This window comes from Solanum stenotomum, chromosome 4 (genome assembly GCF_019186545.1).
Source record: "Solanum stenotomum isolate F172 chromosome 4, ASM1918654v1, whole genome shotgun sequence".
Lineage (NCBI taxonomy): Eukaryota > Viridiplantae > Streptophyta > Magnoliopsida > Solanales > Solanaceae > Solanum > Solanum stenotomum.
Window position 1 is genome coordinate 7,031,760 of NC_064285.1, and position 22,977 is coordinate 7,054,736.

General features: G+C 31.2%; 2 protein-coding genes across 7 annotated transcripts in view; one reads left to right on the plus strand and one right to left on the minus strand.

Annotated features, from left to right (window-relative positions):
- LOC125861830 (uncharacterized protein C119.09c-like) overlaps positions 1 to 22,977 on the minus strand; it is a 436,566-nt gene that overhangs the window by 242,788 nt on the left and 170,801 nt on the right. The window lies entirely within an intron of this gene.
- Positions 1 to 22,977, plus strand: part of LOC125861809 (protein STRUBBELIG-RECEPTOR FAMILY 7-like) — a 61,974-nt gene that overhangs the window by 5,881 nt on the left and 33,116 nt on the right. The window lies entirely within an intron of this gene.

Genomic DNA, 22,977 nt, shown 5'->3' on the forward strand with positions numbered 1-22,977 from the left:
CTCTCTTGAGCACAACCAAGTTCCCCTAAAAATCTCTTCATCCAGATAAACTTTTTGCAAGCCTCAACAACAGCAATAAGCTCAGCCTCTGTAGTAGATAAAGCAACACATTTTTGCAACCTAGATTGCCAAGACACAGCTCCCCCTTCAAAAGTAATCAAGTAGCCTGAAGTAGACTAACGAGTATCAACATCACCAGCCATGTCTGAATGAGTGTAACCATAAAGAATAGGCTTCCCTGTACCAAAACACAAACTCAAACTAAAAGTGCCACAAAGATATCTCATAATCCACTTAACAACATTCTAATGCTCTCTTCCCGAATTAGAAAGAAAACGACTAACAATACTAACATCATAAGCAATATCTGGTCTTGTACACATCATTGCATACATCAAATTACCAACAGCTGAAGCATAAGGAACTTTCTTCATATCTTCCTTCTCACCATCACTGGAAGGACAATGTCTAGTACTCAATTTGAAGTGCATAGCTAAAGGTGTATTAACAACCTTAACTTTGTCCATGTTGAATCTACGAAGTACTTTCTGAATATACTTCTCTTGTGACAACCTCAACTTCTTGGCATCTCTATCACGGACAATCTGCATGCCAATAATTTGTCTTGCTGGTCCCAAGTCTTTCATAGCAAAAGACTTATTCAACTCTTGCTTCAACTCTTTAATCATGCAAGCATTATGACCAACAACAAGCATGTCATCAACATAAAGCAAAACGATAATAAAGTCACCATCAGAAAATTTTTGCACAAAAACACAATGGTCTGAAGAAGTCTTCTTGAAGCCTTGTTGACTCATAAAAGAACCAAACTTCCTATACCATTGCCTGGGAGCCTGTTTTAAACCATACAAGCTCTTCTTCAATTTGCAAACATAATTCTCTTTTTCCTTGACTTCAAAGCCTTCCGGCTGCTCTATATAAATTTCTTCATCCAAGTCACCATGGAGAAAAGCAGTTTTAACATCCATTTGTTCAACCTCTAAGTCTAGACTTGCAACCAAGCCTAAAACCACACGAATGGATGACATCTTCACAATCGGAGAGAATATCTCATCAAAATCAATCCTTTTTTTTGGCTAAAACACTTCACAACTAATCTAACTTTGTACTGTGGAACTGGGTTACCATCTTCATGTTTTACCCAGAAAACCCACCTGTTTTTCAAAGCTTTCCGATCTTTAGGTAACATAACCAAATCGAGGGTATGATTATCATGTAGAGACTTTATTTCATCCTCCATAGCATCAAACCACTTTTCTTTTTCTTCACTTTCCATGGCCTCATCAAGACTCTATAGTTCTCCCTCATCAGTCAAGAGTATATACTCATTGGAAGAATAACGAGATGAAGGTATTTTCTCTCTAGTAGATCTTCTAAGAGAACTCTCTGGAGCATCAGTAATAGTTGGTTGCAGACCAACCACATCGTCTTGCACTGGAGCATCAGCGGCATACTGATCATTCTGAATATAATCACCATCTTCAATATCAACTTGATTTTCATGAAGATTTTCACCTGGTGGAATAGTCAAAGGCACTGGATCAACATCAACTAGGTTGTCACTACTATGAGAATCAACTTTCTCAACTTTGTCAAAATCTTCAATTGTTTGGTCTTCAAAGAACACAACATCACGACTTCTAACAAGTTTCTTCTCAACTGAATCAAAGAAACGATAGTCAAATTCATCTTGACCATAACCAACAAAGATACATTGCCTAGTTTTAACATCTAACTTTTACCTTTCATCCTTAGGAACATGCACAAAGACTTTACACCCAAAAACTTTAAGATGATCATAAGAAGCATTCTTACTAGACCAAACTCTGTCAGGGACATCACCGTTCAAAGCAACAGTAGGAGATAAATTGATAACATATGCAACAGTATTAAGTGCTTTTGCCCAAAAGGAATCTGGCAGCTTAGCATCTGAAAGCATACATCTAACTCTCTCAACAAGAGTTCTATTCATCCTCTCCGCCAAACCATTTGGCTGAGGAGTCTTTAGAGGAGTTTTCTGATGTCGGATACCCTACTCTCTGTAATATCTATCAAAGGGGCCAATATACTCACCACCATTATCAGAACGAATGCATTTCAATTTCTTCCATAACTGTCTCTCAACCAAGGCCTGGAAACTCTTGAACACATCAAGTACCTTATCTTTGTACTATACCCAGAGTTTGTGAGAATAATCATCAATGAAAGTCATAAAATAAAGTGCACCACCATGAGACATTACCTTAAAAAGACCACACAAATCAGACTGTATCAACTCCAGCAAATCAAGCTCTCTTTAAGGCGGAAGACTCTGAAAAGAAACTCTCTTCTGTTTACCTGCTAAGCAATGAACACACTTGTTCAACTTTGCTTGTTTCACTCCAGAAAACAAATTCTTCTTAGCCAAATTGTTCATCCCCTTCTCGCTCATATGACTCAGTCTTTTATGCCATAATAATGATGAAGTATCATTCTCCACCAAATTTACTAAGCCTCTAAAAATGGAGCCCCGAAAAACATACAAGTTAGACAACTTATCACCACGGGCTACAATCATCAAACCTCTAGTAAGCTTCCACCGGCCAGCACCAAGGGTATTAACATAACCCTCATCATCAAGATATCCCACAAAAGTCAAATTCAAGCGAACATCTGGAGCATGTTTGACATTATTGAGAACTAGTTTGGAACCATTGTTACTGTCCAGATAAACTGTCCCAATACCAAGAACTGCAACCTCATGATTATTACCCATTTTCAACATCCCAAAATTACCTGGAGTATAAGAGGAAAATAATTCCTTCTTCAGCGTGACATGAGAAGTAGCACCAGAATCCACAAACTAGCTAGACTCATCACGAACAAGATTGATGGCATTTTCATCACAAGAAACAAGAAGATCATCATTAGCAACAACAGCAACACGATTTTCATTGTCACCTTCTTTCTTTTGTTGTCTCATATCTCTCTTCTACTTAAAACAAAATTTCTTGATATGCCCATTCTTGTGGCAATAGTCACATGTAACATTCTTGTATTTAGACTTTGACTTATCTCTACTTTTATCTTTGTCACTCTGACCTCTGAACTTGTTTCTCCCCCTATCTTCAGTAACCAAAACATCGGAGTGTGAAGTAGAAGAAGTTGAGATCTTCTTCTCATCTCTTCATTCAAGACACCACTCTTAGCATATTCTATGGTCACAACACCACTGGGAGTAGAATTAGTCAAAGAAACTCGAAGAGTTTCAAAAGAGTCTAGCAGAGTATTAAGAAGTCATAGTCCTTGAATTTCTTCATCGAATTTTACATTCATTCTAGATAGATGGTCAAGAACACCCTGAAAATCATTAATATGATCAGAAATAGGAGTACCTTTTTTATACCTAATATTCATCAATTGTTTCAATAGAAACAACTTATTTTTGCCAGTTTTCGAAGCATATAGCGTCTCGAGCTTATCCCACAAACTTCTGGCATGTGTCTCATTCACAATGTGATTTCGAACATTATATTCAACTCATTGTCTAATATAGCCACAAATCTGCAAGTACTCAAATTATCATTCCTCATCCGTCATGGACTGGGGTTTATTAGAGGTAAACACAACTAAATGCATTTTCTTGACTAATAAAAGTTCTTTCATCTCGCCTCTCCAAATATGATAGTTACTACCATTCAAACAAATCATCTTGCTCGTATTTGCCTCCATCATTCAAATTAATTATCAACAATAAATCAATAACCAATGTTCTGATACCACTTTGTTGGCAAAGACAAGGCACTAACAAGAATGACAGACAGGATAGCAGCGGAATAATACCCAAATCTAAATTTTCCCTTTCAATTTGAACCAAGAGAAGACAAACCAAATCAAGCAACATGAAGAATGGACAGTAAGTATATCAACCAAACTAAAGCAACAAGAAAAGAATAACTCAATCACACAAGACACAACAATTTACGTGAAAAATCCTTCGATGTGAAGAGTGAAAAACCACAGGACCAAAAGCTCCACTATAAACACCAAGAGTTACAAAATTGTTCTCCAAAATTGGCTACAAAACAGGCGCCAAACAACGAGCAACAACAAAACAAGATTGCACCATAACTAGAGAATTAAAGAAGAAATTTCACCAAAAAACGCGCTACTATTCACTCTCCAAAATCAGAACCTACAGACCTTCAAATCCGATCTCCACCGTTGAATTGTAAGAACCAGATGTTGAGAACTCCCAGTTCAAATTTGAGCACGATCCAACGGTTAACAAAGTGGAAAACTCTGTCTGAAGCGGAGCAGAAAATTTCCAGAAGTAAAAACGGGATTTTTCTCTTTTTCTCTCAATCTCTAAAACGAAACTCACTTGATTTTTCTCTCTTGTGTTTCTGAAAATAAGACCTAATAAGCCTTATATATGCCACATAATTTTTTGGGTTATGGGCTAAAGTGGACTGGTCCTAATAAGACTTTTATTTATACACATAGGAAGGGAAAAAAAAGATTCTAAACCCAACACTGGTTTGGGTTCGAGGACCAATGTTTTGCTTCTGGTTCGAGGCCCACAGTCGCTGCTGGTTCAAGGACCAACACTGCTTTTGGTTCGACTGGTCTCAAAAAGCTGTGGAAAAACACCAAAAAAATTCTCAAAAAAAGAGCGACTAGCTTAGTTTATGTTAAGCAAGTAATTAGAGAAGAGAATTGGTGGATGGATGTTGTTTTTGTTGGATTATCATGGCTAGCTAATGTGTAAGTAGTAGTTTTTGTTGGATTATCACGGCTTTTTGAACACCGATGCTGCTTTCAGCCAGGGGCGGCTTAAGCATATTAGTGGCCTAAAGCAAAAATCAAACGGGGCCTTACACTTGAATTGTTAATAACTTTTATATAATTGATTTCTTCTAGTTTTCAATTGATGAAATAACCATTCTTATTTTAAATTATTTTTCATGAGATATAGTACTCCAAATATGTCAAATTTCTTCTAATAATTCCTTCATTTTCTATGAAAACTTTACTTTTTCTACAAATAGTATTCAATATTTGTTAAAAAAATAATAACTTATAACATATTATTATTAAAAATGAGGCCCCTTAAATTTGGGGGCCTAAGGCACATGTCTTTTTTTTAACACTGTCGAGCCACCCCTGCTTTCAGCTCATCACAATTTTCACGTCAAGGAATTTCAGTGCAGGATACTTTGTAGGAAAATCATGAGAAATGCATCAAGTCCCTCAAAGTTATGTACCTTTTTTATACTCCTACCTAATTAGTTATGTAATTTTAGTCTTTCAAGCCTAGACAAAAGCTTGACGTTGGTGTGTTTGACCATAAAATCTTCGATCACTTGGCATATATAATGATTCTATTAGTCGACAAAGAAATTTTCAATCGATTTTTTTAAAACACTAAACTCTGCCCTTCAAAGCCAGAAATATTCAAGTTTGAGACGAAATCACAACTAAAAGATATTTAATTTATACATTGATAAATTTTAACGTTTAATATATTTAATTTAATTTAATTTGCCACTGCAAAATGATTTTTTCCACGTGATTTTTTGTTTTTTTTTTTAAAAAAACGTGTAGCTAATACAAACACTGGCCATATCATATGCTACTAGTCGAATCATTAAATAGTAATTTATTAATCACTCAAAATAATGAATCCTTGTCTAATGAAAAATAAATAAATAGGAGAATCCAAAATAGTCATAGCTGGGGCCCCACCTAATTGTAAAACAGTAGAATATTTTCTTTTGTTTGTTTATAGTTTTAGATTAAATTTGCTTAATTGATTCCCAATTTTTGTCTTTTTGTAGTTAGCAAATAAGTTTTGAATTGATTGGAGTATGTATTTATTTATTTATTCATTTTAGCTCTATTTTCAACTGAATTTTATTTGGAGAATCAATATGTGAACTTTAATTCCCATGATTTATTCCCTAAAAATAAAATAATATATAGTAGTAGTATATATCAAATCATTTCCCTTTGATTTATGCCAAAAGCAATACAGTACAACCTTTTATTTTGAGATGTTTGCTGGTGAGAGTCTCAACTTTATAATGGATCTTGTCCACTATTTTATTTATTTTTAATTTGTCACAAATAAGAGAGAAAAAAAATAGGAAAATAACGATGCATTCATATAGAAATAATTAGTTTAATAAAAGATGACTTAATTAAGCAAGTATGTACAAATACTATAGTATTCTTTTGATTATTGTATTTTTAATTGGATTTTAATAACTTAATGCATGTGTATTTTACAAAGTAGAACCTCCTTGGTAGTTTTAGTTTGACAATGACTTATTGAAATTATATTTCTCCTAGCTTTCGAGGTAAAAAGCATAACTTATGCTTCTCCCTCAACAATACCGAGCAAAAGAAATCCAGAAAAATCTCTGAAGAAGGCATATTCTAACAAATGAGGTAATTTAATTTATATGAAGGAGTACTTAAAAGTCAAATAGGAACTACATTAAAATTTATCTTTCTAAATATGAAAAAGGAATAACAATCTTAAAGAGAAAAACATATAATAGAAATTGAATTTGAATATAACAATATATAACCAATTCTCAAAAAAAAAAAAAAAAAAATCACTCCTGACTCCACCAATATTTTCATTATATAACTCAAAACTAATATAGATAAGAAATTTATTATCATAATAATAAAGAACAAACGTGCAATGCACGTTACCAGAAACTAGTATATATAATAAATTTAGTGCTTTGAAAAATGCATTATATAATAAATAGTATTTAAAATACCAAAGGTAAAATAGACACACAAAAAAAGTAAATTATTTATTTTTAGTATAGTGGACAAGTTGCTAATTAGTCTATTAATGTTGTTTCTTACATTTTGAGATGTTTGCTACTCTGAATACAATACAACCTTTTGATGTACTATTTCTTTCCTACACGAAATCTCACTTCATCATATACTAATAATTTGATGTAAACACAAAACACGAATAAATATTTAATATCCAAGTGTGATAGAGAATAGTATGCTAAGAAAACGATCATAACTTATGTAGAACCAATTTAGAGATAATGAAAACATACCTATATATGTAGTAAAAAATAAAGATTTGATGTACATGAAGAATTAAGCATTACAATGATAAAATGATGTTTTAGCCCTTTGATAATCTTTCACTATACATGTTACAAATATCAGCAGAATGAAAGTTGTAGATATCAGAGAAACAAAAATTATCTAGATATACATAAATTAGGAATAACTACCCGTATTTGCTTGCCAGAACTTCATCTACATAAAAAGACTCCGCTGACCTATCTGTTTCAGATGATGGACTCATCTCATCAAACATCCTTACTTTTAAGTTATGGGTAATGATCATACAGACTATGGTGTCAAGGAATCTTGGACTAAATTATTTACTATACGAAAGACCCATATATTTTTGGTCACATCAATATATATATGTTTGCGGATGGTGAAGTGCTACTCCTCTACCAAGAGGATGGTTTTTATCACGACTTTAGGACATCCAAAGGACCATATGAACCATTGCCTTCAAATCATACCTTACTACAAGGATGTGTTTATACGGAAAGTTTGATCTCTCCAAAATTACTTATTATTTAGTATTAGCTTATGTTTGATCAGGTCTTTTATTTTTTGACATGATGCTACATTATTAATTAACCTCTTATTTTATTAGTTTATTATGGTTTGACAATGTTGTTGGTTTTGCTTATTTCATATTCTCAAGAGAGGCGACACGAGCCATTTCTATACTTCCTAAGAAAGAAGTGATTGAACTCCCCCTTCTATATTTTGATCCACTAAAATGACATTTAAATTGACAAGTATTCAAATTTTGATTTTGTTTCTCAACTTTAAAAAAAGGTTAATTACTTTAGTATTAGCTTATGTTTGATTTCGGTTCTATTTTTAAAGAAAACTTTGATGTTCAATTCAGTTCTCAATTTTAAGATCTCAATATTTACGTGAATCAAAAAAACCAAAATTTGAATCTGTTTAGGATAACTACGTACCATGAGTATTCAAAGTGAAATACAAGTCTTTATCCTAACACTACCAAAACCCCCAACACCACCAGAGTGATTGGTTTTCTTGGTTAAAAGGAAAAAAAAACATAAGTTCATAAGTTATGTTTTTTGAATATGCTTTTTGGAGAAAATAAGTTATAGAAAATTTATGCTCCAAGTAAATAAGTGCTTGGGAAGAGTAGTGTAAGTTATAGAAATTTTATGCTCCAAGTAATACAACATTTTGAATATGCTTTTGGGAGAAAATAAGTGCTTGGGAAGAGTAGCATAAGTTGAAGAAAATAATTTTTCTTGAAAAATATTTTTTGATAAAATTCTTTTGAGAAAATACACTTAGAGTTTGTTTGGATAGGCTTATAGTAAGTTTTATATATATTTGCGGATGGTGAAGTGTTACGCTACTATATGTGGCTTGTTCATATCGTGAGCTTAGGACACCCAAATGACCATATGAATTGTGTCTTCAAATCGTACCTAATTACTACAAGAATTCGTTTATATGAAAAGTTTTCTCTCTCCAAAATTACTTTAATATATGTTTGATTTCGATTCTATTTTTTTTTAAAAAAATTGGTGTTCAATTCAGTTCTCGATTTTAAGGTCTTGATATTTTAGTGAATCAAAAAACCAAAACTTGAATCTATTTAGGATATCTATGATAACTACGTACCATGCGTATTCTAAGTGAAATACAACTCCTAAGTCTTTATCCTAACACTACCAAATCCCCCAAGACCAGAGTGATTGGTTTTCTTGGTTAATAGAAAGAAAAAAAAAACACATAACTTCAATGTTAGAAGTATGTCAAAGATGTCTTCAGCAAAATATGCTTTTATAAATAATAACAATATTTTTTATTTTTCTGTATTAATTTAAAATCAAGCAAGGCTACATCAGTTGTCTTTTCGTTGGGACACATAGTTGGACATTCTTTTTCTAATTTATTTTTGCGAAGTTTATTTATTGTTTCTTATTGTTGATACTCTTCATAAATATCAAATAATCGAATTGAACCGAAGTAATTTTGTTTGGTATTCGGTGCACACTATTGAAAAATTTAAATTTGAAAGAATCAATTGTCCACCCATGCTATATTCAGGAACTATATAGTCTCTCAATTATTGATTTTTCACTTACAAAGATCGACAATTACTATTTTAGGTGATACTTCTATTTAATTCTATTGGTATGAAATTTTTTATTTTAAGTCAATTTTTCAAAAATAAGAAACTATTCATTATATTGACTCGCCCTACTTGATCTAACACGCTATAAATATATGGTCTCGACAAAATTATGGAATATTTGTTAGATTAGAAAAAAAAAAAGTTACGAGGAGAAAACATTAATTGACACTCATACATATGTGTTATTTCTAAATGATCTAGACCTAAGATTAATTAATTAATTAATCCAAAACTATAAACAAACAAAAGAATATATTCTGCGTGGGGCCCACTGTCAGACAGGTGGATCCTCCAGCTATGACTATTTGGATTCTCGTATTTATTTATTTTTCATTCATTATTTTGAGTGATTAATAAGTTACAACATGATGTTCAGTGAGTATTATTTTGAGTGATTAATAAATTACTATTTAATGATTCGACTAATATCATATATTCAGTGTTTGTATTACGTACACGCTTTTTTTAAAAAAAAAAAAAGTCACGTGGAAAATATAATTTTACAGTGGTAAAATAAAATAAATTAAAAGTTAAAATTTATCAATGTTCTCCATCACGATATTCCACATCTTCTTCTCTACTTTTTTAGTCGTGATTTCGTCTCAAACGTGTTGAAAGGGAGAGTTAAGTGTTTTTTCTGAAAAATTCTTTGTTAAATAATAATGTGTCGACATTATATATGCCAAGTGATCGAAGATTTTATGGCCAAACACACCAACGTCGAACTTTTGTTTAGACTTAAAAGATTAAAATTACATAACTAATTAGGTAGGAGTATAAAAAAGGTACATAACTTTGAGGGCATTTTCTCATGATTTTCCTACAAAGTATTCTGCACTAATAGTAATTATGCCTAATAGTACTGACCTTAATTCTCAAGATAGACAAACATGTGCATGTATGGCAATACTTAAACCATTACAGCTAGCCGTGTTAATCCAACAAAAACAAGAAACATCCACCAATTGATCTCTTTCTCTAATTACTACATAACTGAAAGATTAGACTCACACCATCAGAAATTAAACCATTACAGCTAGCCGTGTTAATCCAACAAAAACAAGAAACATCCACCAATTCTGTTACTACTAAGCTAGTTGCTCTTTTTTTTGGTGTTTTTCCACACCTTTTTGAGACCAGTCGAACCACAAGCAGTGAGCCTCGAAACAGAAGCAACATTAGTCCTTGAACTCGAACGAGCAACGACTGTGGGCCTCGAACCCGAACCAGAAGCGGCGGCGGAAACAATAGCAACAACAACTGTCTGCCTGTAAATAGAAATTTATACACAAAAAATTATTTTTTTAACTAGATAAAACTAGCATTTGAGCTAACAGTAGAGAAAAAAAAAGGAAAAACTCACATGATCTCCATTAGAAACTCGATTGACTGAATGGAAAGGATGCCATTAAGTTTCTCAAACTTTGCCCTGAAAACATCAACGTTTTTCACCTTAAGAGCAATTCCATAGTTGACAAAGAGGCAACTCTCGGCCTGACGTCACACCCCTTATTTTCCTCAAAATTTAAATGTATGTTTTGAAAGAAAAAAAGTTTCTCCAATTAAAGTGACATTTTGAAAAGGGATTATTTTATTATTCAGAGTTATCATTTGGAATTGAGTTTTGGTGTTCCAAGTCAACTTATTATTTAAACCCCTAATCAAAAGGAAATTTGACTCTTTATTTTTATTGGTCTATGAACTAAAAATTCGGGTAAGAAATTTTGTTGACCAAGGGGAAGGTGTTAGGCACCCCTCGAGTCCCGTGGTTCTAGCACGGTCTCTTTATTGACTATATATATGACTTAAAATTAATTTTTTGAATATTGTATTATTAGCTTAATAAAAATGCTATTTACCCTCATTTTTTGATTTATTTTAAACCTATTTAAGGCTACTTTATTTTATTAAAATCTATTTAAAATAATCTTATTTTTTTTCGATGTGTGTCCATTAATTTGAAACTTGAAACACTAGTATTTTTTTATTTTGTGTGTATTTGTATTTTTTTTTTTTTAATATCATTATGTGTAGAAATATGTATAGGTATCTAATAGTAAGGAATTAGAATTTATGTAGGAAAGAGAACTTTAAAGTTTGAGTAATTTTAAGATTGTATTTTTTCAAAGTTAGATTTTAAAATAGGAGATAAAATTTTATGAAATTTATGATTAGTTTTAGCAAGAAATTCTAAAGAGATTAGGACTATTTTTTAGGAAGATTTTCCTTTTATTTTTAATTTCTTTTTCTTTTCTTTTTTACTTTTTCCTTTTTCTTTTCTTTCTTTTGCCTGTCTTTTTTTTTTCTTTACTTTTTTTCCCGTTTTGTTTTATTAATTTTATACTAGTATTCGTGCCCGCGCGTTGCGCGGAAAATACTAAGTATTTATTCATAATAAGAAAATATTACTTAGAAAATTCAATAGTCACAAAAGAGCATAAAAATCTTGCTTTTGTTATATTCATATAATTTATAATCTTCTTACTAAAATAAATACATTATCAACACTCATTATATGTTTCAAGCAAAAATATAAAATTTCAAGATAAAATAACGTAATGATTGTACTTTGAATTTAATTAGACAATAGATTCTTTGAATGTCGATGAAAGTAAAATAATATTGTTCTTACAATCTTCTTATCAATCGTCTCTTTGCTGATAAGTATATTGATTTGAAAGCTTTGTGAGTATTTGTGAAAACAATTTTGTGCCGCAAGATATCTCGAATGCATCTTAGAAGATTAACTGAAGTTATTATTGCAGGTATATTTTGACATTCTATAAAATAAGTCAATTATTTTTAATAAAAGATGCATATTGAATATAAAGAATACAATCTTAATCAATGGTCCATGATCAATGATAGACAATATTAATTTGATAGATCTAATTAGTCCTAACCACTTTTAATTTAAAATTTAATATATTTATATAAATTACGTTAACTATTTCCAATTCTAGAAAATAAGAAATAGTGATTTTCATTTAAGTTGCAATCTAAAGACGAATTTCAAAGTATAATTATGTTGAATAGCTCAAAGCTCTTCGTCCACATTCTAATAAATAAAGTGTGAAAGTAATGCAAACCATCAATTAATTAGAAGAAAAATAGGGAGAGGGAAATATTCTATCATAGAGACAATTTTTATTATTAATTTCTTATTAATGTCAGCATTTTTATGATGTTATGATCAAAAAATGTATAAAATATCAAAATGCATTAATAATAAAGATCATATATACATCTTAAATATTCAAACTAAAAGATTCAACTAATATAGTAAAATTGTAATGAATAATAATAAAATATATGCCGGGAGTTGGGACAGAGTAAGAAAAAAAAATCATCACATTATAAATGAACAATTATTAGAATATGTGGAAGAATTGTTGACATATAAAATCAACAATCGAAAAAGGGAGCATGAAGTGCCTTCGTTGGATGATACCTTTGATTATGGCCTAGTGTTGCAGATAAAGAAATATCAAATAATCAAAAAAAAAATATTTATGGTGCATGAAGAGGACGTTATCTGGAAATGGGGTAATATAGTTATAGGGGATGTGAGAGAAGTTGGTGGGCGGTTACATAAGTTATTTAAAATTTTAAAAATTACCATATAAATGACAGCTATTTTATCTTTATCAACAATCAACAATAATTTTTAAATTAAGATATTTAAAAGGATAATACTTGATAGTTCCACAAAATTAGGCTTTGAAAGTAAATTTCAGGTGAACGTGTGAGTTTTTTTTTTTTTTTTTTAAAAATTTTTGAAGTTCAAATTTTTTGGTTTACATTCCTGTTTTGAAATTTAACTTAATTATTTCATTTTTTATTTTTATTTTTTTAATTGGAATTATATCTTTACAAAAAACTGTTTTTTTAAAACTGTTTTAAATTGCTATTTTGTTTTAAAATGGAATTTATTATTTAAATTAACTAAAGACAATTAATTTATTGAATTTGAATTTATTATTTAAAATAACTAAAAATAATAAAATTCAAAAATAATTGTGGTGGTGACACATGTTGTTTTTTCCTCTCCTTTTATATATAGATAGAAGATTTTATATATAGATAGAAGATTATTTAAAATAACTAAAAGTAATAAAATTTAAGAATAATTGTGGTGGTGACACGTGTTGTTTTTTCCTCTCCTTTTATATATAGATAGATTTTTACTTTTTCATTATGTTTCTCTCTTTGTATTTTTTTTTCTTTTTAAGTTTTTGTTCTGTTTCTTTCTACTTTTTTTTTTGTTATGTTTTTTTTTTCTCTCTTTTTAATCATTTTTATTTCATTTTTTTTACTCACGTTATTTCTCTTCTTTTTATTTTATTTTTAAAAAAAAATTCTTCTTTTCTTTTTATACTTTCTCAAAAAAAAATAAAAATCATTAGTTTTCCTCTATATTTTTGTTATTGTTATTATTATTATTATTATTATTATAAATAGTAGTAATAATAATAATATTATTATTCTTAATACTGAATTTCTTAATGAGATTTATTTCTCCTCTTAATTAACAATTCCACTTAAAGTAATAGTTTTCCTATGCTTATTATCATTTATCAAGATAAACTATTTTTATCAAAATAAAAATAAAAGGACTAAAACATATTCCAAATAGCTTTTCTGAATCATTAATTAATTAAGTTTTTTATTTATATCAAAAGCTAACAAGTCTACAAATAATTTCAACAAAATTTCTTAAGTGAAAACTAGGCTCCAAGAAATATTATCTATTCAAAATTAAATATCATGAAACCAATTTTAATATCAATTGCATCTAAAAAAAAAAAAAAGCATAAGACAATAATAAAAAAAGAAAAAATGTATGATACATCTTTTATTTTTATTTTTATATTATTCTTTTTTAACAAGAAACGTCTTCGACTACGTTTTTCTAAGCATTCATAAATTCTCAAAATAATTCACAACATACATCACAAACTGATACTACATAATAATAACATGTGATTCAAAGAACTTCATATTATTGGAATCAAATTTTCGTACAAGTATTCTATTTAAATCATGCGAGAATTTAGAGTTACCTCGCTGAGAAAATTGATACCACAAAAACAACTGCTACGATCTACTGATTTCCAAAGTTAATGGCTAATATTAACTTTAAAGAGCCACGAATCCGTAACCTTGAGCAAAAAAAAAACCTCGAACACTGACTTAATTCTCAAAATAAAACTCACTTTTGTTATCTTTTCTCTCTGTGATTTTTTTTTCTCTCGTTTCTTTTTTGTGTTTCTGTCTATTCTTTTTTCTTTACTGAGCGTGTGTTTTTATAACAGCTTTGGGTGTGAGTCTGGTGCTAATTAAAAGGAATGCGATGGAGTGGGAATATGATTTAATTTAAAAATTAGTTGAGAATTTTAGGGTTGAGATAAAGGAAGAAAAAATAAAATAAATGAATAAGTAATAAAACAAAAATAAAGAGTACAAAACGTGTGGGGAAAGAAGGAAGAAAAAAAATTTTAAAAAAATTGTGCAAAGAGAAAAAGAAAACTTAATGGGGGAGGATTTTTAGGAAAAAATAGTTATGCAAGTTTGAAGGTAATTAGGATAAAGGGTAAGGTAATTTGAAATTTTTAGGACTCTTCTTTTTTTATCTTTTCATTCCTTTTTTTTTTATCTACTTTTTCATAATATATAGGATTATTATTATTTTTTTAGACTAATTAAAAGTTGAAAGATTAAAACAAATACATTAAATTCACAAGCTTTCTTTATTAAACTTTAAACATAAAGTGTGCTTATAATTTGTTGCATTTTCCAGATTTATTTATTTTAAATATAATCCTACTGAAATAATAATATTTAAGTATTAAAATTGGTGTAAAATCTTGATGTTTTGGTCAAAAATTAGGTGTTCACACTTGACATTCTGAATCTGGGTTATAAACACGGCAAATGTCACACTTGGCCATTTTGGATGAGATATGGTTTTTCTGCGTTTTTAGAAACAAGGTATGAGCTGGGGCAGGGGGGGTTTCATTCCTTTCATAGGGTAAACCTTTATTTTACCACAATAGTTTTTTTCACTCCCGGTCCTTAGCTAGTATTAATATTAATTGAGATAAGTATTAAAAATATCCCTAAAAATTGACAAACATCCCCGTAGCTAATATTATATGGCCACTGTTTGTATTACGTATACGCTCTTTTCCAAAAAGAAAAAAAATCACGTGGCAAAAATAATCTTACAGTGCCAAAATTAAATAGATTAAATGTTAAAATTTATCAATGTATAAATTAATTAATAAACATAATTAAAACAAATTTTGAGCTATAAGAATCTTTTTTCTCTAATAATATTAGGTCATATCCCATAACAACAAGGTAATTTTGATCAAAATTCAAGTAACTTCACATCCCCAACTAATTAAACTGATTTTACGGGTAGTTTATGTTGAATGGTTAACAAAAACATTGGAATATCTAGTTTGATTTAATTACGTTAATTAAAATAGGACGAAATAAGATTAATATTGGCAAACACATTTTGAAATAAGCAAAACCAACAACATTGACAAATACGTTTTGAAACCACAACTGGATTGTTAATAAACTTAATAAGAATAAAGGTTGTAGCATGACATGAAAAAAAAATAGTTGACTTGATCAAACATAAGCTAATACTTACTTAATATAAGTAATTTTGGAAAGATCAAGTAGTTGTCTTGGTGGGATAAGACGAGTGCCATCACGTTCATTTTTGTATCGTGACTATGTGTGTGCAAGTAGTTGTCGTTGGTGAGATCATTGTTGTTGGCGCATTGCCCAACCTGACTATCCATCCCAAGACCAATGGGTTATTTTGAGAAACTGTCCAAGCTTTCATTGGGCCATTTATTGAATGTTGTAACTACATTCAAAATAGCATGTAGTTTAGAAAATTAGGAAAAGAAAAGCATGTATCAATACAATAAAGTTGGATAATTATTTGTAATTGCTTTGTTGAATGCTTATGTTGTTTCATACTCTTTTTATTTATATGTGTTTTGTGTTTCTCTAATTAAGTCTCTCAAGTATAAGTTGCTGATATTTATGGTTTTTAATTTGTTCCAAGTGCAATGTATCTATATATTTTCACTTGTCGATAGTGGGATCACTGTTGCTCTGCCCAATCCGACCACCCAAACACCATTGGATCATTTTGAAAAGTCGTCCAGGATTTCATTGGGCCATTTATTAAATGTTATATTAATTGCATTCAAAGTTTCTCTTAGTTTAGAAAATTAAGAAAAGGAAAACATGCATCCATGTAATAAACTTGGATAATTCTTTGAAATTGATTTTTTGAATTTTTTTGTTGTTTCATATTCTATTGGATTTGATTGTGTTTTTATATATGTTTCACTAATTAACGTCTCTCAAATTTATCATGTTTAATTTGTTCCAAGTGCCACATATATATATTTTCAAACAATCAATTGTCGTTGGTGAGATCACTGCCAATGCCGCTCCGTCCAACGTAACCCGGCCGACCCCAACACGAATGACTCGTTTTGAAAAATCGACCAAGCTTTTATTCGGCATTTATTAAATGTTGTTGTAACTGCATTCAATGTTGATCTTAGTTTAGAAAATTAGGAAAAGGAAAGCATGCATCCCTATAATATTTGCAATTGCTTTTTTGAATTCTTATGTTGTTACATACTCTATCGAATTTAGTTGTGTTTTATGTTTCTCTAATTAACTTCTCTCAAATATATTTGTCGTGTTTAATTTGTTCCAAGTGTCACATCTACATATTTTCAGGCAAGGAGTTGTCTATGGTGAGATTGTTGTCACTGTCGCTTCGCTCAACCCAACCGAACCCAACACCAATGTGTCGTTTAGGAAAACCGTCCAAACTTTCATTGGGCCATTTATTGAATGTTGTTTTAATTGCATTCAAGGTTGCTCTTAGTTTAGAAAATTAGGAAAAGGAAAGCATGCATCACTGTAATAAAGTTGGATAATTATTTGCAATTGCTTTTTTGAATGCTTATGTTTTCATACTCTGTCGAATTTGGTTGTGTTTTATGTTTTTCTAAATAACAGCAACTGCCTGCCTATAAATAGAAATTTACAGACAAAAGATGATTTTTTTAACTAGATAAAACTAGCATTTGAGCTAACAGTAAAGAAAAGAAAAAAGAAAAAGAGGAAAAATCCACATGATCTCCATTAGAAGCTAGATTGACTGAATAGGGAGAATGTGAACAAGTTTCTCAAACTTTGCCCTGAAAACAACATCGTTTTTCACCTTATCAGCTATCCCATAGTTGACAAAGAAGCAACTCTCGCCCAGACATTCTGAATCTGGGTTATAAACACGGTAAATGTCACACTTGACCGTTTTGGATGAGAAATGGTCTTTCTGCGTTTTTGGAAACAAGGGGTATGAGGGGGGTTTTCATTCCTTTTATAGGGGTGCACCTTGGTTCCTTTATTTTACGACAATAGTTTTTTCACTCCCGGTCTCTAGCTAGTATTGATATTAATTGAGATAAGTATTAATTAAAAACACCCCTAAAAATTGATAAACATCCCCATGGCTTTCGCAATACTACTGTTACCGACTAAAAGCTCTTTGACAATAGAATTAAATAGAAATATCACCTAAAATAGTAGTTGTTTATCTTTGTAAGTGAAATACCAGTAGTTGAGAGCCCATATAGTTTCTGAATATAGTATATAGTATGAGTGGACGTTTGATTCTTCAAATTTAAGTTTTCAATAGTGTGCACCAAATATCGAACTAAATTACTTCAATTCAATTTGGTTCAATTTTTCCGCTGATTTGGCTAGATAAAAATTTATGAATGTTTGATTTTAGATTTAGTTATGGATTGATGAAGTTTGAATCTGACTAGAATTGAAAGTTGTTTTCGAGATGTACTAACATAAAGATAATATGTTTTACCTTCGATAAGTAATTGCTGACCATTACCCCTCCCCTGCATAATTGCATATCTTATGTCGATTGATACGTAAAAGTCTGGTAAAATCTTTTACACACTTTCGAGGCATTAAAAATGACATTTAAATTGACAAGTATTCAAATTTTGATTTTGTTTCCCAACTTTATAAACGTAATTAAAACACATTTTGAGCTATAAGAATCTTTTTCCACTAATAATATTAGGTCATATCCCATAACAACAACGCAATTTGATCAAAATTCAAGTAACTTCACCTCCCTAATTAAATTGATTTTACGGGTAGTTATGTTGAATGGTTAACAAAAATATTGGAATATCTAGTTTGATTTAATTACGTTAATTAAAATAGGACGAAATAAGATTAATATTGGCAAACACATTTTGAAATAAGCAAAACCAACAACATTGACAAATACGTTTTGAAACCACAACTGGATTGTTAATAAACTTAATAAGAATAAAGGTTGTAGCATGACATGCAAAAAAAAAGTTGACTTGATCAAACATAAGCTAATACTTACTTAATATAAGTAATTTTGGGGACATCAAATTTTCCGTATAAACAAATCCTTGTAGTAAGGTACTATTTGAAGGCAACAATTCATACGGTCCTTTGGATGTCCTAAAGTCACGATAAAAATCGTCCACTTGGTAGTAGAGTAACACTTCACCATCTGCAAACATATCTACTGGTATGACTAAAAAATATATGGGTCTTTTGTATAGTAAATAATTTAGTCCAAGATTTCTTGACACCATAGTCTTTCATTACTCATAACTTAAAAGTGTTCAATCCCCCTTCCCGGCCATTACAATAAGCACAAAGCATTCCTTCGAATACAACACATCTTACATAATTCACATTGGAAATATTACAAATTTCCTCCGGCAACGATATCTCTCCATACACCTCATTTGATATATTAAATGAAATCATAATATACTTAAGTAAACTATCCCTACTGAGCCAATGAAATGCACCACGAACAAATGGCAAAGAATTTTTACATGGTATAATTTTATTGCGAAAGCCACGAGGATGGTTACCATTTTTTCTCCAAGAACCACTTTTTAGTGCAAGGATTTTGGTGGGTCGTTCGGGACCATTACTCATGTGCTCAACCCTAAGAATCTTATAGTTATCACTAATCGAAGTCATATCCCAATTCATAAGTGCTACCGAATAGGGATGTAGTTTCATGATTAGGAAGTTGTACTGATTCATTGGTGGATGGGTTCCACAGTAAATGGTCACCACGTGGACACCAAAGAAGAGCCAATCCATCGCAACAACATAATATCATGTAATTGCATGGTTTGTGGTTTGAAGGGCAACAAAGATTTTGTAATGGTTGAGACGATGATAAAGAAGAACAATAATATAAAATATCAGTTTCAGTATCACGACCCAAAAATGGATGTGATGGCACTCGTCGTATCCCACCAAGACAAGTCAGCCTAAAACCCAATTATTTCTATAAAGTGCGAAAATAAAGCAAAGTTCAATAACAATTACTATTACGAAAACAAGTCAACTTAATTCAATCCCCAAAACCTGGTTGTCACGGGCACAAGCCTCTAATGTAAATACTAGAATGGAAATAAAAATACGCAAGTCTCAAATGACGTTGTCTTTCAAGTAAAAACAAAATCATAAACAGGAGTAAGAAAGTTCGCTGAGATGACAAACAGCTACCTCTCGATCTCTACAGAAAACCTCAGAAACGAAGAGAATAGAAGGTATCACGAAAATCCGGGCTCGTAACCTACAAAAGATTGTAGAAGCAAGGGGTGAGTACCAAACCACACGGTACTCAACAAGAAAACCTCTAAACACAAGCTAAGAGTACAGAATACGGGTACTCCTTACACCCCATCCTAACCTCCATAACTTCAACCTACATAAAACCAGCCCAACCTAACAATTCGCAGTTTACAAAGCATACAGCTCAACAACAGCACTCTAACAGATCATATATTCTCAATAACAACTCAATATTCATCAATAACAAGTTTCACAGAAAGGCACTCACAAGATCAGCAACACACAAGATCAAGTTCATCAATAATAAAAATGTGCAATGCAATGAAATGCAATGTCAAGTATAGTGATGCATGTCTGACCTAATGATACACACCCGCTGTCTCTCAGTCCGAGACCCATGGGGGACATATCTGTCCATGCATCCATCGCGGCGCGCGATACGTCCCTCGAAATATAATATCCGTCACGGCGCGTGACACGTCCCTCGAAATATAGTAGCCATCGCGGCGCGCGATTAGTCCCTCGAAATATAGTAGCCATCGCGGCGCGCGATTAGTCCCTCGAAATGGTACATCCTCTTTAATTTCTTATTCTTTCTCAATGCACATAACACTTGTCACAACCATGTCTCAGAACAATGCAAATGACATGTTCACACAAATAATGAGGAGATGACCATTTTCATAATATTGCACAAATCACAACAATAGAATCATGATACAACTTCAACAATGATTCAACAAGTCTTTCAAACAATTCTCAACACATCACACAAACAATTGATCACATTACTCCCAAACATATACCACAAGGAAATACACGAATTCCATACGCTTAACAAGGGTTTAGAAATTCACTTGCCTCAATCAATCAAGAATTCACTCCAGGACTTGAGCCTTCCCTTTTCGTTGAGCTTCCAAATCAATGCAATCTATTCAAGTACATAGTCACAATAAGATTTCGAAACTAACAACATCCATATTACTATAGGTTTAGCCTAGACCCATACGATCACCCAAATCTATAATCAAGTTCCTAAGTTTTAAGCTTAGAATTAAGTTTCAACTCTTTCCAATATCATAATTCGAATAGTATTTATATGATACGATAGATCTAATATTTAATTACCTATCTTAATATGCCAAAACTTAACTCATAATGTGATAATAATAAGAGATTAAGCCAAATTACCAATCATCCACAGAAAGAACACCACCTCCAAACCTAAGAATACATACGTCCTCACTGTATCTCCAATTCAAATTCCTAATTGCTAACCACACATAATGTATCAATCATTACCTATCAACTTTTCATATCCTCAATATATCAAACTTGAACTATAATGTGATAATTACAAAATTTTCAAAATCAAAACCAAGTTATGAAATCAATACTTAAACAGTAACTAATGTGTGCTCGTGGAATACTTTTAGAAAGAATATTATTAGTGCATCTATTCAATAATATCACATCCCCTAATCAAATGGTCATAATTGCCCTATGATATAGTCCCAGTTCTTGTCGGCAGTAACCCATAAAACAATACTTATACATTAATTTGAAACACCAATATTGGAGAAACTTAAAAACCAACTCGTTACGCCCGTAGAGCCTCACTATAGTTTAACACAATTTACTGCTATCTAAAACTTACCAATTATTAGCTTATTATTGGCTATCAATATGTCAAAATATTTCCCACTCCAGCTTATCCTTTAAAGACCAAATTCCAATGGAATACGTAATTTAAATATTCAATTCTTTTCCTCCCATCAGAACTAACGCCACATACATAATTATTAGTGGAAAAAGTTTGTTAACCAATTGGACTATTTGGTTTTTAACTCTTTCACTTGCAAACACACACACACACACACATATATATATAAAATCATCATAAAAGCTTAGTTAGATTTCTTACCTGAAGGAAGAGGATTCACTGCTCAAGTCCTCTTTTTACTTTGTGACTTGATGCCGCACCAACTGTACGGTTCTCTCTCACAGTTTAGGTTTAATTTATTTTACATGGGTCACTAAATGAATTATGGACTTGACCCATTACCTAATAACTAAATAAATCAATTATTTAATAAATATCCATCAATTAAATAATCATATTTATCGAATAGTTCAAAATTCTTAAAATCAACTTCACCGACTGATCATGAATGACTCGCGGCAACTATCGGGAGGGTTAAAATGGTAATTTTATAAAAACTTCAAATATGACTTTCCGGGTCATTACATTCAGTCCCAGTCCCAGTCCCAGGGATCAATCCGGTAATAAGAATTTTTTTATTATTCTTGGCATAATTGTAATGCTTCGCCTTAAAGTATTGATCTGAGATTAATGTTTTCCAAAATTTTGAAGAACATTTAAATCGAAGAAGAGAGGAAACATGTAATCTGATGAGGATATCCACAATTATTTCCTCAGGGAAGTGGATTTCCATTGCCTAGATAGGACAAAGCAAGTAGTTCATTATTTATGTTTGTGTATATAGGAGTCATAGATGACCTAAAATAATGAAAGAAAATTAACTTAAAACTCACCGGATCAACATTTATACGCTTCACCCCTACTATCTTCTTCTTCTTTTTTGATACAAAAAAGCAGTCAAAAATTGGGAATTAATTTGAGGTTGATGAAGCCTAAGCACTTCTAAGTAGAAAAGTAGAAAGATTAATCTGGGTTTAAATTGCATTGATGAGGGCCTTCTGTTTAGTGATAAGAGCACAATACGTGATGTGTATGTCATGAGTTAGTGACCTAAAATCTTGGTATTTAAATGGAGTAGGGTAGAGAGTCCAATATTTACCAGGGCATGTGGGACAGTGGGAGCCCTTAGACTGTTACTGTTCAAGGTTGAACAATTAGGAGCTGTTTTGATAGTGTATAAGAATAGTGTGTGTTAGATGTTTGGTATTAGTTAATGCTGAGACTATTCTTATGCATAGTTTATTTCTCACTTTCTCTTCTACTTGAGCCGAGGGTC